This window comes from Salvelinus namaycush, chromosome 3, assembly GCF_016432855.1.
Source record: "Salvelinus namaycush isolate Seneca chromosome 3, SaNama_1.0, whole genome shotgun sequence".
In the NCBI taxonomy this organism is placed as follows: domain Eukaryota; kingdom Metazoa; phylum Chordata; class Actinopteri; order Salmoniformes; family Salmonidae; genus Salvelinus; species Salvelinus namaycush.
The window spans coordinates 57342352-57353999 of NC_052309.1; positions in this window are offsets into that span (position 1 = coordinate 57342352).

The window sequence follows — 11648 nt, forward strand, 5'->3', positions numbered from 1 at the left end:
GACGGGAGAGGACCCTGGGCACAGCCAGGGGAATATCACCGCCCCAAGGCAGAGATGGAGGCAGCACGGCGACACGGTAGGAAGCCCGAGAGACAGCCCAAAAAAATTATTGGGGGGGGGCACTTGGAGCAGTCGGCGAAGTTGAGGGGTGAGTCTGAGATTGTCGAGGAGTTATTGGACAGATTGGAGGAGAGTGAACGAAGGGGAGATTATGAGACATTCGAGGAGTTGTTGACGAAATTGGAGGAGAGTGAAGAGAGAGAGCTGTTGATTTGGCAGAGTATGCATGGCATTCTCCCTGAGGAGCGTGTTAGCTGTCCGATGCCACCTGTGTCAGTTCCTCGTACTCAGCCTGAAACTTGTGTTAAAGTTCAGGAAGATTTGATGCCGGCTATACACACCAGGTCTCCAGTACACCTTCACAACCCGGTGTGTCCTGTTCCTGCTTCTTGCACTCATCCTGAGATGCGTGTCCCCAGCCCGGTACCACCAGTTCCGGCACCACGCACTAGGTCTAATGTGCGTCTCCAGAGCCCTGTACGCACTGTTCCTGCTCCCCGCACTAGCCTTGAGGTGCGTGTCTCCAGCCCATTACCACCAGTGCCTACACCACGCACCAAGCCTCCTGTGCGCCTCCAGAGTCCTGTGTGTCCTGTTGCTGCTCCCCGCACTAGCCCTGAGAGGCGTGTCCCCAGCCCGGCACCACCAGTGCCGGCACCACGCACTAGGCCTAATGTGCTTCTCCAGGGTCCAGTATGCCCTGTGCCTTCTCCCCGCACTAGCCTTCAGGTGCGTGTCCCCAGCCCGGTACCACCAGTTCCGGCACCACGCACCAAGCCTCATGTGCGTCTCCAGAGCCCTGTACGCACTGATCCTTCTCCCCGCACTCGCCCTGAGGTGCGTGCCCTCAGCCCGGTACCACAAGTCCCGGTACCACGCACCAGTCCTATAGTGCGCCTCGAGAACTCAGTGTGCCCTGTTCCTGCTCCCCGCACTAGCCTTGAGGTGCGTGTCTCCAGTCCGTTACCACCAGTTCCGGCACCACGCACCAAGCCTCATGTGCGTCTCCAGAGCCCTGTACGCACTGAACCTTCTCCCCGCACTCGCCCTGAGGTGCGTGCCCTCAGCCCGGTACCACCAGTCCCGGTACCACGCACCAGTCCTATAGTGCGCCTCGAGAACTCAGTGTGCCCTGTTCCTGCTCCCCGCACTAGCCTGAAGGTGCGTGTCCTTAGCCCGGTACCTCCAGTTCCGGCACCACGCACCAGGCCTACAGTGCGTCTCAGCCGGCCAGAGTCTGCCGTCTGCCCAGCGACGCCTGAACTGCCCGTCTGCCCAGCGGCGCCTGAACTGCCCGTCTGCCCAGCGGCGCCTGAACTGCCCGTCTGCCCAGCGGCGCCTGAACCATCCATCTGCCCAGCGCCGTCTGAGCTGCCTGCCTGCCCAGCGCTGTCTGAGCTGCCTGCCTGCCCAGTGCCGTCTGAGCTGCCTGCCTGCCCAGCGCCATCTGAGCCATCCGTCTGCCCAGCGCCATCTGAGCCATCCGTCTGCCCAGCGCCATCTGAGCCATCCGTCTGCCCAGCGCCATCTGAGCCATCCGTCTGCCCAGCGCCATCTGAGCCATCCGTCTGCCCAGCGCCATCTGAGCCATCCGTCTGCCCAGCGCCATCTGAGCCATCCGTCTGTCCCGAGCCGTCAGAGCCGTTCGTCAGTCAGGAGCCGCCAGAGCCGCCAGTCAGCCAGGATCCGCCCGAGCCGCCAGTCGGCCAGGATCCGCCAGAGCCGCCAACCGGCCAGGATCCTCCAGAGCCGCCAACCGGCCAGGATCTTCCAGAGCCGCCAACCGGCCAGGATCTTCCAGAGCCGCCAACCGGCCAGGATCTTCCAGAGCCGCCAGCCGGCCAGGATCTGCCAGAGCCGCCAGCCGGCCAGGATCTGCCAGAGCCGCCAGTCGGCCAGGATCTGCCAGAGCCGCCAGTCGGCCAGGATCTGCCAGAGCCGCCAGTCGGCCAGGATCTGCCAGAGCCGCCAGTCGGCCAGGGTCTGCCAGAGCCGCCAGTCGGCCATGACCAGCCGGAGCCGCCAGCCGGCCATGACCAGCCAGAGCCGCCAGCCGGCCATGACCAGCCAGAGCCGCCAGCCGGCCATGACCAGCCAGAGCCGTCAGCCGGCCATGACCAGCCAGAGCCGTCAGCCGGCCATGACCAGCCAGAGCCGTCAGCCGGCCATGACCAGCCAGAGCCGGCAGCCGGCCATGACCAGCCAGAGCCGTCAGCCGGCCATGACCAGCCAGAGCCGTCAGCCGGCCATGACCAGCCAGAGCCGTCAGCCGGCCATGACCAGCCAGAGCCGTCAGCCGGCCATGACCCGCCAGAGCCGTCAGCCGGCCATGACCCGCCAGAGCCGTCAGCCGGCCAGGATCCGCCAGAGCCGTCAGTCAGCCAGGATCCGCCAGAGCCGTCAGTCAGCCAGGATCCGCCAGAGCCGTCAGTCAGCCAGGATCCGCCAGAGCCGTCTGCCCGTCCGGAGCTGCCCCTCAGTCCGGAGCTGCCCCTCAGTCCGGAGCTGCCCCTCAGTCCGGAGCTGCCCCTCAGTCCGGAGCTGCCCCTCAGTCCAGTGGCGCCCTCTGGGATGGTATTCAGTCCGGGACTCGCCGTTCCAAAGGCGCCACCAAAGCGGTTAGTGACTATGGTGGAGGGGGGTCCACGTCCCGCACCCGAGCCGCCACCATAGGAAGGCCCACCCGGACCCTCCCCTTCTGTGTCAGGTTTTGCGGCCGGAGTCCGCACCTTTGGGGGGGGGTACTGTCACACCCTGGCCTCTGTTATATTGATTTTCTTTATTAGTTTAGTTAGGTCAGGGTGTGACATGGGGGATGTTTGTGTGTTTTGTCTAGTTTAGGGTGTGTGTATTGTTTAAGGGGTTTTTAATATGTATGGGGTTGTGTTCAGTGTAGGTGTTTAGGAAAGTCTATGGTTGCCTGATTTGGTTCTCAATCAGAGACAGCTGTTTATTGTTGTCTCTGATTGGGAGCCATATTTAAGGCAGCCATAGGCTTTAGGTATTTGTGGGTAATTGTCTATGTTGAACGTTTGTAGCTTGTGTATGCACTTACGTTTGTAGCTTCACGGTCGTTTGTTGTTTTTGTTTTGTAAAAGTGTTCGTTTCGTGTTTCGTCATCTTTAATAAAAGAAGATGTCTTCATATCCCGCTGCGCCTTGGTCCGCTTATTATGACGATCGTGACAGTAGCAACTGCCGATTTCCCCTTTAAGAAGATATAGTGGTGATATGTATTTATATTTAGTGGTGATATTCGTAGCGCTGAAGAGCTGCATAACAGTGCAATAAAAAATGTAAAGGTGTTAGCAGAAACTGCATTCATGCCGCGGTAAATGCTACATATGTCGTCTCAGTTGGAAATTACATTTACATTTAAATCTGAGCTATAAATATGGATTGAATCGAGCCCTTAGTGATCACTAATGCCAAAACAGAGAGATATGCTTGAAGTTCTTGGTTCCAGTGGATGGAAAATAAAACAATTATGTACATGCCCAAATATGTAGGCTAATGATGCTCAAATTAAAACAACACCAGTAAAAAAAATAAAAAAAATATCTGATGAATGTAAATGTTACTGTGGACTAAGCAAGCTAAAAACGATTTGATGCTCTTTTAATTAATAAATTTCTCTTGACCTCACCTGCAGCATCTTGGACCAGCAAAATTACAGACAGTAGTCCCCAAAAACCCATAGCTTTTCCTGTCAGTATCCAACCAACCAGACGGCTGTTCAATGGATAGACAGACTGACTGATGTCCAGCTTTATAGAAGTCCATGCTTAGATTACATCAATGTTACACATGTGCAATCTGATTAACAGTTCCAATGATAGCAGGCTGCTCGTCTGGGTTGCTGATAAAATACTTTTTTTTTTTTTCCAGAATGCAAATTCTCAAAAAGAGAGATGAGGTGATATTTCTACCTCAAGCTATTAAATTAAAGAAACAGTGTCCACTGCCATTTCTAGTTTTCAACCAGAATTTGTGTTTACTATATATAGAGGAACCAGGCAAGGCTGAAATTACCTTTAAATGGCACAATGCTCCATGGACTGAATCCCGGCATAAGAACCGTTAACCTGCCTTATAATAATATGTACATTACCAGTCATAAGTTTGGACACACCTACTCATTCCAGGGTTTTTCTTTATTTCTACTATTTACTATAATAGTGAAGACATCAAAACTATGATATAACACATGGAATCATGTAGTAACCCAAAAAGTGTTAAACAAATCAACATATATTTTATAGTTGTAGATTCTTCAAAGTTGCTACCCTTTGCATTGATGACAGCTTTGCACACTCTTGGCATTCTCTCAACCAGCTTCATGAGGTAGTCACCTGGAATGCATTTCCATTAACAGGTGTGCCTTGTTAAAAGTTAATTTGTGGAATGTCTTTCCTTCTTAATGCATTTGAGCCAATCAGTTGTGTTGTGACAAGGTAAGGGTGGTATACAGAAGATAGCCCTATTTGGTAAAAGACCACGTCCATGGCAAGAACAGCTCAAATACGCAAAGAGAAACGACAGTCCATCATTACTTTAAAACATGAAGGTCAGTCAATCTGTAAAATTTCAAGAACTTTTAAAGTTTTTTCAAGTGCTATGATGAAACTGGCTCTCATGAGGACCACTACAGGAAAGGAAGACCCAGAGTTACCTCTGCGGCAGAGGATAAGTTTATTAGAGTTACCAGCCTCAGAAATTGCAGCCCAAATAAATGCTTCACAGAGTCAAGTAACAGACACATCTCAACATCAACTGTTCAGAGGAGACTGTGAATCAGGGCTTCATGGTCAAAAGTAACCTTTATTTTTAAGTCAGTTGAGAACAAATTCTTATTTACAATAACGGCCTACACCGGCCAAACGCGGACGATACTGGGCCAATTGTGCGCCGCCCCATGGGACTCCCAATCACGGTTAGTTGTGACACAGCCTGGATTTGAACCTGGGTGTCTGTAGTGACACCTCTAGCACTGAGATGCAGTGCCTTAGACCGCTGCACCATTCGGGAGCCTTATTTTCTGAAAAGAAACCACCACTAAATGACACCAATAAGAAGTGACTTGCTTGGGCCAAGAAACACGGGCAATGGACATTAGACCGGTGGAAATCTGTCCTTTGGCCTGATAAGTCCAAATTTGAGATTTTTGGTTCCAACCGCCGTGTCTTTGTGAGACGCAGAGTAGGTGAACGGATGATCTCTGCATGTACAGTCCCCACCATGAAGCACGGAGGAGGAGGTGTGTTGGTGCTTTGCTGGTGACACTGTCTGTGATGTATTTAGAGTTCAAGGCACACTTAACCAGCATGGCTACCACAACATTCTGCAGCAATACGCCATCCCATCTGGTTCTATCATTTGTTTTTCAACAGAACAATGAACCAACACACCTCCAGGCTGTGTAAGGGATATTTGACCAAGAAGGAGAGTGATGGAGTGCTGCATCAGATGACCTGGTCTCCACAATCACCTGACCTCAACCAAATTGAGATGGTTTGGGATGAGTTGGACCGCAGAGTGAAGGAAAAGCAACCAACAAGTGCTCAGCATATGTGGGAAATCCTTCAAGACTGTTGGAAAAGCATTCCAGGTGAAGCTGGATGAGAGAATGCTAAGAGTGTGCAAAGCTGTCATCAAGGCAAAGGGTGGCAACTTTGAAGAATCTCAAATATAAAATATATTTTGATTTGTATAACATGTTTTAGGTTACTACATGATTCCATATGTGTTATTTCATAGTTTTAATGTCTTCACTATTATTCTAGAATGTAGAAAATAGTAAAAATAAAGAACAACCCTTGAATGAGTAGGTGTGTCCAAACTTTTGACTGGTACTGTAAGTAAAATTAATGATTTATTATCTTTTGATAAATAATGTTCTGACCTCACCTGCAGCATCACGGACCAGCAGAACTACAGACAGTAGTCATCAACAACCCATAGCTCTTCCAGTTACCATCCAACCAAATGAAAGACAAGACAGACACAATGCCTTGTGTGTAGCTTTACAATTTGCACACACAGACACAGACACACACACACACACACACACTATACTTATCACCTCCATTTTGTAGGTTAATGGTTGCTTTATGTAGAGGTCAGGGGGTAATAATCACTAGATGGGCAAATTAGAAAGGACCAAATCAAAATGTGGCTACCGGTACCTGTCAGACTTCACTCAATTAAATACTGTACATTTGAACTGCATTTCCTAAAGCAATTCTCATATGTATTTAACAATGCAATTTAATTAATTTAGTCCTAGAAAGTAGGCTGTTGTTGTTGTGTTTTGTGTCGATTTTGACTGAGGAAGGACTGTAACATTGAGCCGAATGGAGGAGGTTGACATGGTGGAATCAGAAGTGTTATTTGAAGCTGAAAGCATGTCGACTACAGTTAGTGAGAAAGATGAGTGGACAACAGTGAAGTCCAAGAATGAAACAAAAAGTGCTAAAATTTAAGTTCATTTGGGAAACCCTTTCGAAGTCACAAGGTGAAGAAGGCGCTGGGAAAAGTGGATGCAGTCAAAGTAACCAGGAGTGGTTTGGTGTTAATATTGTGTGTATCTAAAGAGCAAAAGGAGCGCCCATTGTGGCTCTCAAAATTATCAAAGCATGAATTGGACAGCTTTGATTTTTGGAGCACGGCACCGGTAAAAGGTGTTTTCTGGCATCCCGTTGGACATTGATAATCAATATCTTAGGCAAAAGAATCCAGGGCCAGTTAATGCACATCGCTTGACCCATATGGAGAATGAGAAAAAGGAGGTATATTATTGATGTTTGATGAAGAGTATCTACCAACCTATGTAAAGCTTGGATATACAGTGCATTCGGAAAGTATTCAGACCACTTGACTTTTTTATTCTAAAACTGACCTACACACAATACCCCATAATGACAAAGAAAAAACAGTTTTTTAGAAGTTTTTGCTAAAAAATTAATAATAGAAATGAAAATCTAATTTAGACAAGTATTCAGACCCTATACTCAGTACTTTGTTGAAGCACCTTTGGCAGCGATTACAGCCTTAAGTCTTCATGGGTATGACGCTACAAGCTTGGCACACCTGTATTTGGGGAGTTTCTCCCATTCTTCTCTGCAGATCCTCTCAAGCTCTGTCAGGTTGGATGAGGTGCGTCGCAGCACAGCTATTTTCAGGTCTCACCAGAGATGTTCAATCGGGTTCAAGTTAGGGCTCTGGCTGAGCCAATCAAGGACATTCATAGACTTGACTCGAAGCCACTGCTTTGTCTTGGCTGTGTGCTTAGGGTTGTTGTCCTGTTGCAAGGTGAACCGTCGCCCCAGTCTGAGGTCCTGAGCGCTCTGGAGCAGGTTTTCAGCAAGGAATTGGTGGAATGCTGCAGAGATGCTTGTCCTTCCTGTCTTGGTGGTTCCAAACTTCTTCCATTTAAGAATGATGAAGGCCACTGTGTTCTTGGGCACCTTCAATGCTGCAGAAATGTTTTGGGTACTCTTCCCCAGATCTGTGCCTCTACAAAATCCTGTCTCGGAGCTCTAAGGACAATTCCTTCGACCTCATGGCTTGGTTTTTGCTCTGATATTGAGATAAGATGGCGCTGACAGAGGGCTGCCTTGCTTCTAGTTCTTAGGAAACTTTGCAGTATTTTGTGAATTTATGTATTATTTCTTACATTGTTAGCCAAGAAAATGTTATGTGTTATTACATACAGCTGGAAATAACTTTTTGATATAAGAACAGCTGTTACAGCTCTCGTTTGTGGAATGATGAAGAGTGGACCAAGGCGCAGCGTGGTAGGCGTACATCGTAACTTCATTGATGACACCAAACAAAATAACAAAGTAAAAAAAATGAAAGCGCACAGTTCTGTAAGGCTAAGAAACTAAACAGAAAACAAGATCCCACAAAACCCAAAAGGAAAATGACAACTTATATATGATCCGCAATCAGAGACAACGATAGACAGCTGCCTCTGATTGGGAACCACACTCGGCCAAAAACAAAGAAATAGACAACATAGACTTTCCCACCCGAGTCACACCCTGACCTAACCAAACATAGAGAATAATAAGGATCTCTAAGGTCAGGGCGTGACAACAGCGGTAAATCACCAGCACTATCAGCATTACGATCAGGAATACGACTTTCCCGAATCAGATCCTTTGTTCGCACCACCTTGGGCAATTGAACTGATTCCAGAGGCCGACCAAAACAACGCCGGTGAAAAAGAGGGACTCGATAAGGTCTTCTAGTCCGACTTAGGTGGCGCGCACACCACCCACCACTTCCGAGTATTTTACTCGCTAATGTTCAGGCCCTGGTGTCATGACGTTTGCCTGTGGGTAAGGTTTATGACCCCCCCATAAATACCTTTCTCCCTTCCCTCTCTCTTGACTCTACAGAGGGACTCTTGTAAAGCCTTTGTTAAACATAGAGAGTCTGGGAACATCAAACAAGTGGCGGGAAAGGAACCATATTTCGGTAATAGAACCAGTTGAAAATATGCGTTGGTACTTAATGAATATGATGTCAGTTCGGTGGTCATCTGAGACATTGTGACTGATGACAGGACGACCTAAACTGTATCTGGGAAAGTCTACACATTATAGTTATCAGATTCACCTGGAATTGTTGTGCAATTCAAATTTTTAAATATAAAATTATTGGTGAAAAGATTAAATGTAATTTTAGCTTCCAAATGAGAGATTTGGGTTTTCATAAAGTTAGGGTTCTGCTCAATCAGAGGCCTGCCCCTGTGAAGTGACAAGGGTTATAAACTATGAAACACACCCTTCTCCCTCCACTATATAAGCCCTTGATGTAAATGTAACCTCCTGTTCCGGGTACATTAGGATGACGATCCGATGTCAGAATGATTCAGATAATAACTACAGAACGAAGCCAACCTCAGCATGAGCTTTGGTTGCGAATGGTATGAACTTTGAACTCTTATTCGCTACAGAAGTGATACCTCCTAGCCGTTGAGTTAGCAGCGGCCGCTGTAAACGTGGGCTAGCAAAGGACGGACAGAGTATCCCGTCTACCACACAACGACGACACTATAACGTTTCCCGTTCACCACCAGAGACACTCTTCAAAGGACAAAGGACTCTGTTGGGCAACACAGCCTTCCATCTACCACCAACCTATTGAAGCGCACCTCAGAGTAAATATTTATTGCATTTTCCTTTTCCAAATGGGCGGTAATTTAGAATGCATAAGATTCTGTATTTACGATAGAGTAGCTGCCTACGGCCCGATAGAGACATCGCATCTCCCTTTGTTCTTCAGTCTTCCCGCTCTTTCACTCAAACCCAACCCCTTTTCTTTGTGTAACCAGCTGTCATATCTGTTCCGTCCGCTAGGGACGTTTTCTTTTATGACATAATTTGTAATCAAGGTATGATTCATTCTGTGTACATGTAATTCTGTGTGATTAGTTAGGTATTTAGTAAATAAATAATTAAACCCAATTTTGTATTGCTGATTCAACTTGTTAGCCAGGGTTCATGAAGATAACCAAGAATTTACAAATTTCAGATGAGACTGAAATAAGGTGACGATTAATATTGACTGCTATTGAACGTCAACAAAACATAGGAGATGATCGTGGACTTCAGAAAACAGCAGAGGGTGCACCCCCCTATCCACATCGACGGGACCGCAGTGGAGAAGGTGGAAAGTTAAGTTCCTCTGCGTATATATCACTGACAAACTGAAATGGTCCACCCACACAGACAGTGTAGTGAAGAAGGCGCATCAGCGCCTCTTCAACCTCAGGAGGCTGAAGAAATTTGGCTTGTCACCTAAAACCCTCACAAACATTTACAGATGCACAATTGAGAGCATCCTGTCGGGCTGTATCACTGCTTGGTACGGCAACTGCACCACCCACAACCGCAAAGCTCTCCAGAGGGTGGTGCGGTCTGCACAACGCATCACCGGGGGCAAACTACCTGCCCTCCAGGACACCTACAGCACCCGATATCACAGGAATGCAAAAAAGATCATCAAGGATAACAACCACCCGAGCCACTGCCTGTTCACCCCGATATCATCCAGAAGGCGAGGTCAATACAGGTGCATCAAGGCTGGGACTGAGAGACTGAAAAACAACTTCTATCTCAAGGCCTTCAGACTGTTAGCCATCACTAGCACAGAGAGGCTGCTGCCTACATATACAGACTTGAAATCATTGGCCACTTTAATAAATGGAACACTAGTCACTTTAATAATGTTTACATATCTTGCATTACTCATCTCATATGTATATACTGTATTCTATACTATCCACTGTATCTTAGTCTATGCTGCTCTGACATTGCTCATCCATATATTTATATATTGTTAATTCCATTCCTTTACTTAGATTTGTGTGTATTAGGTATTTGTTGGGAAATTGTTAGATTTTACTTGTTAGATATTGTTGCACTGTCAGAACTAGAAGCACAAGCATTTTGCTACACCCGCATTAACATCTGCCAAACACATGTATGTGACTAATCAATTTGATTTGATTTGATATGCACTGCCACTGTGGAACATTATATAGACAGGTGTGTGCCTTTCCAAATCATGTCCATTCAATTGAATTTACCACAGGTGGACTCCAATCAAGTTGTAGAGACAGCTTAAGGATGATCATTGTAAACAGGATGCACCTGAGCTCAAGTTCAATTCTCATAGCAAAGGGTCTGAATGATTATGTAAATAAGGTAGTTCTGTTTTTTATTTGTAATACATTTGCTAAAATTTCTAAAAACCTGTTTTCACTTTGTCATTATGGGGTATTGTGTGTAGCTTGATGAGGGGAAAAAATATTTTATACATGTTAGAATAATGCTGCAACGTAATAAAATGTGGAAAAAGTCAGGGAGTCTGAATACTTTTCCGAATACACTGTATAAGATACTTTGTGAGTGTTCGTGCAAAACCTGATGCAATGCAAGAAGTGTAAAACGTTTGGCCACGTGTCAAGTGTTTGCAGACGTTATTGAATGTTACAACTGTGGTGGGGATCATATTCCTGAATTCCCTCAGTACCCTGGTTAGGGTGAAAGAGGTTGAGGTGTCAAGGATCAGGGTTGTACAGCAAATCTCCTATGTGGAGGTTGTGAAGAGAGTTGAAGGGGCAAGAGGCCACAGTGTTGGAGAAGATGTGGCGTTGGATGCACCTCAACCAGTTGCAAATGTTATATGTCAATCAAGTGATCTAGATACACTTATTGTGAAGAAGGTGGATTTTGTAGCATTTATAGCCACAGTTATTAATTGTACTGCACAAGTGTCCAAGAAGTCCAATTAGCTGGACATCATTACATTTGCAGCTGAGTAGTTTTTGTCAAAAAAAGTTACCTTGTCCTAGAGAGATATGCATGATTATCAAAACGTCATGTCAGGGTAAGTCTATACAAAATGTAGCCCTTATTTTAAATGTTTTTGAAATTCCTTATGGGAAAAATGAATGGTGGAAAAACGATTGGAACCATTTCCCTGTTTGACCTCTAGGTTTTCTTAGTATTATGACTCATACTGTGGTACTCTATCTGCAATATGTGGAACCAGTGTGCAGTAGTATTTCTAAGG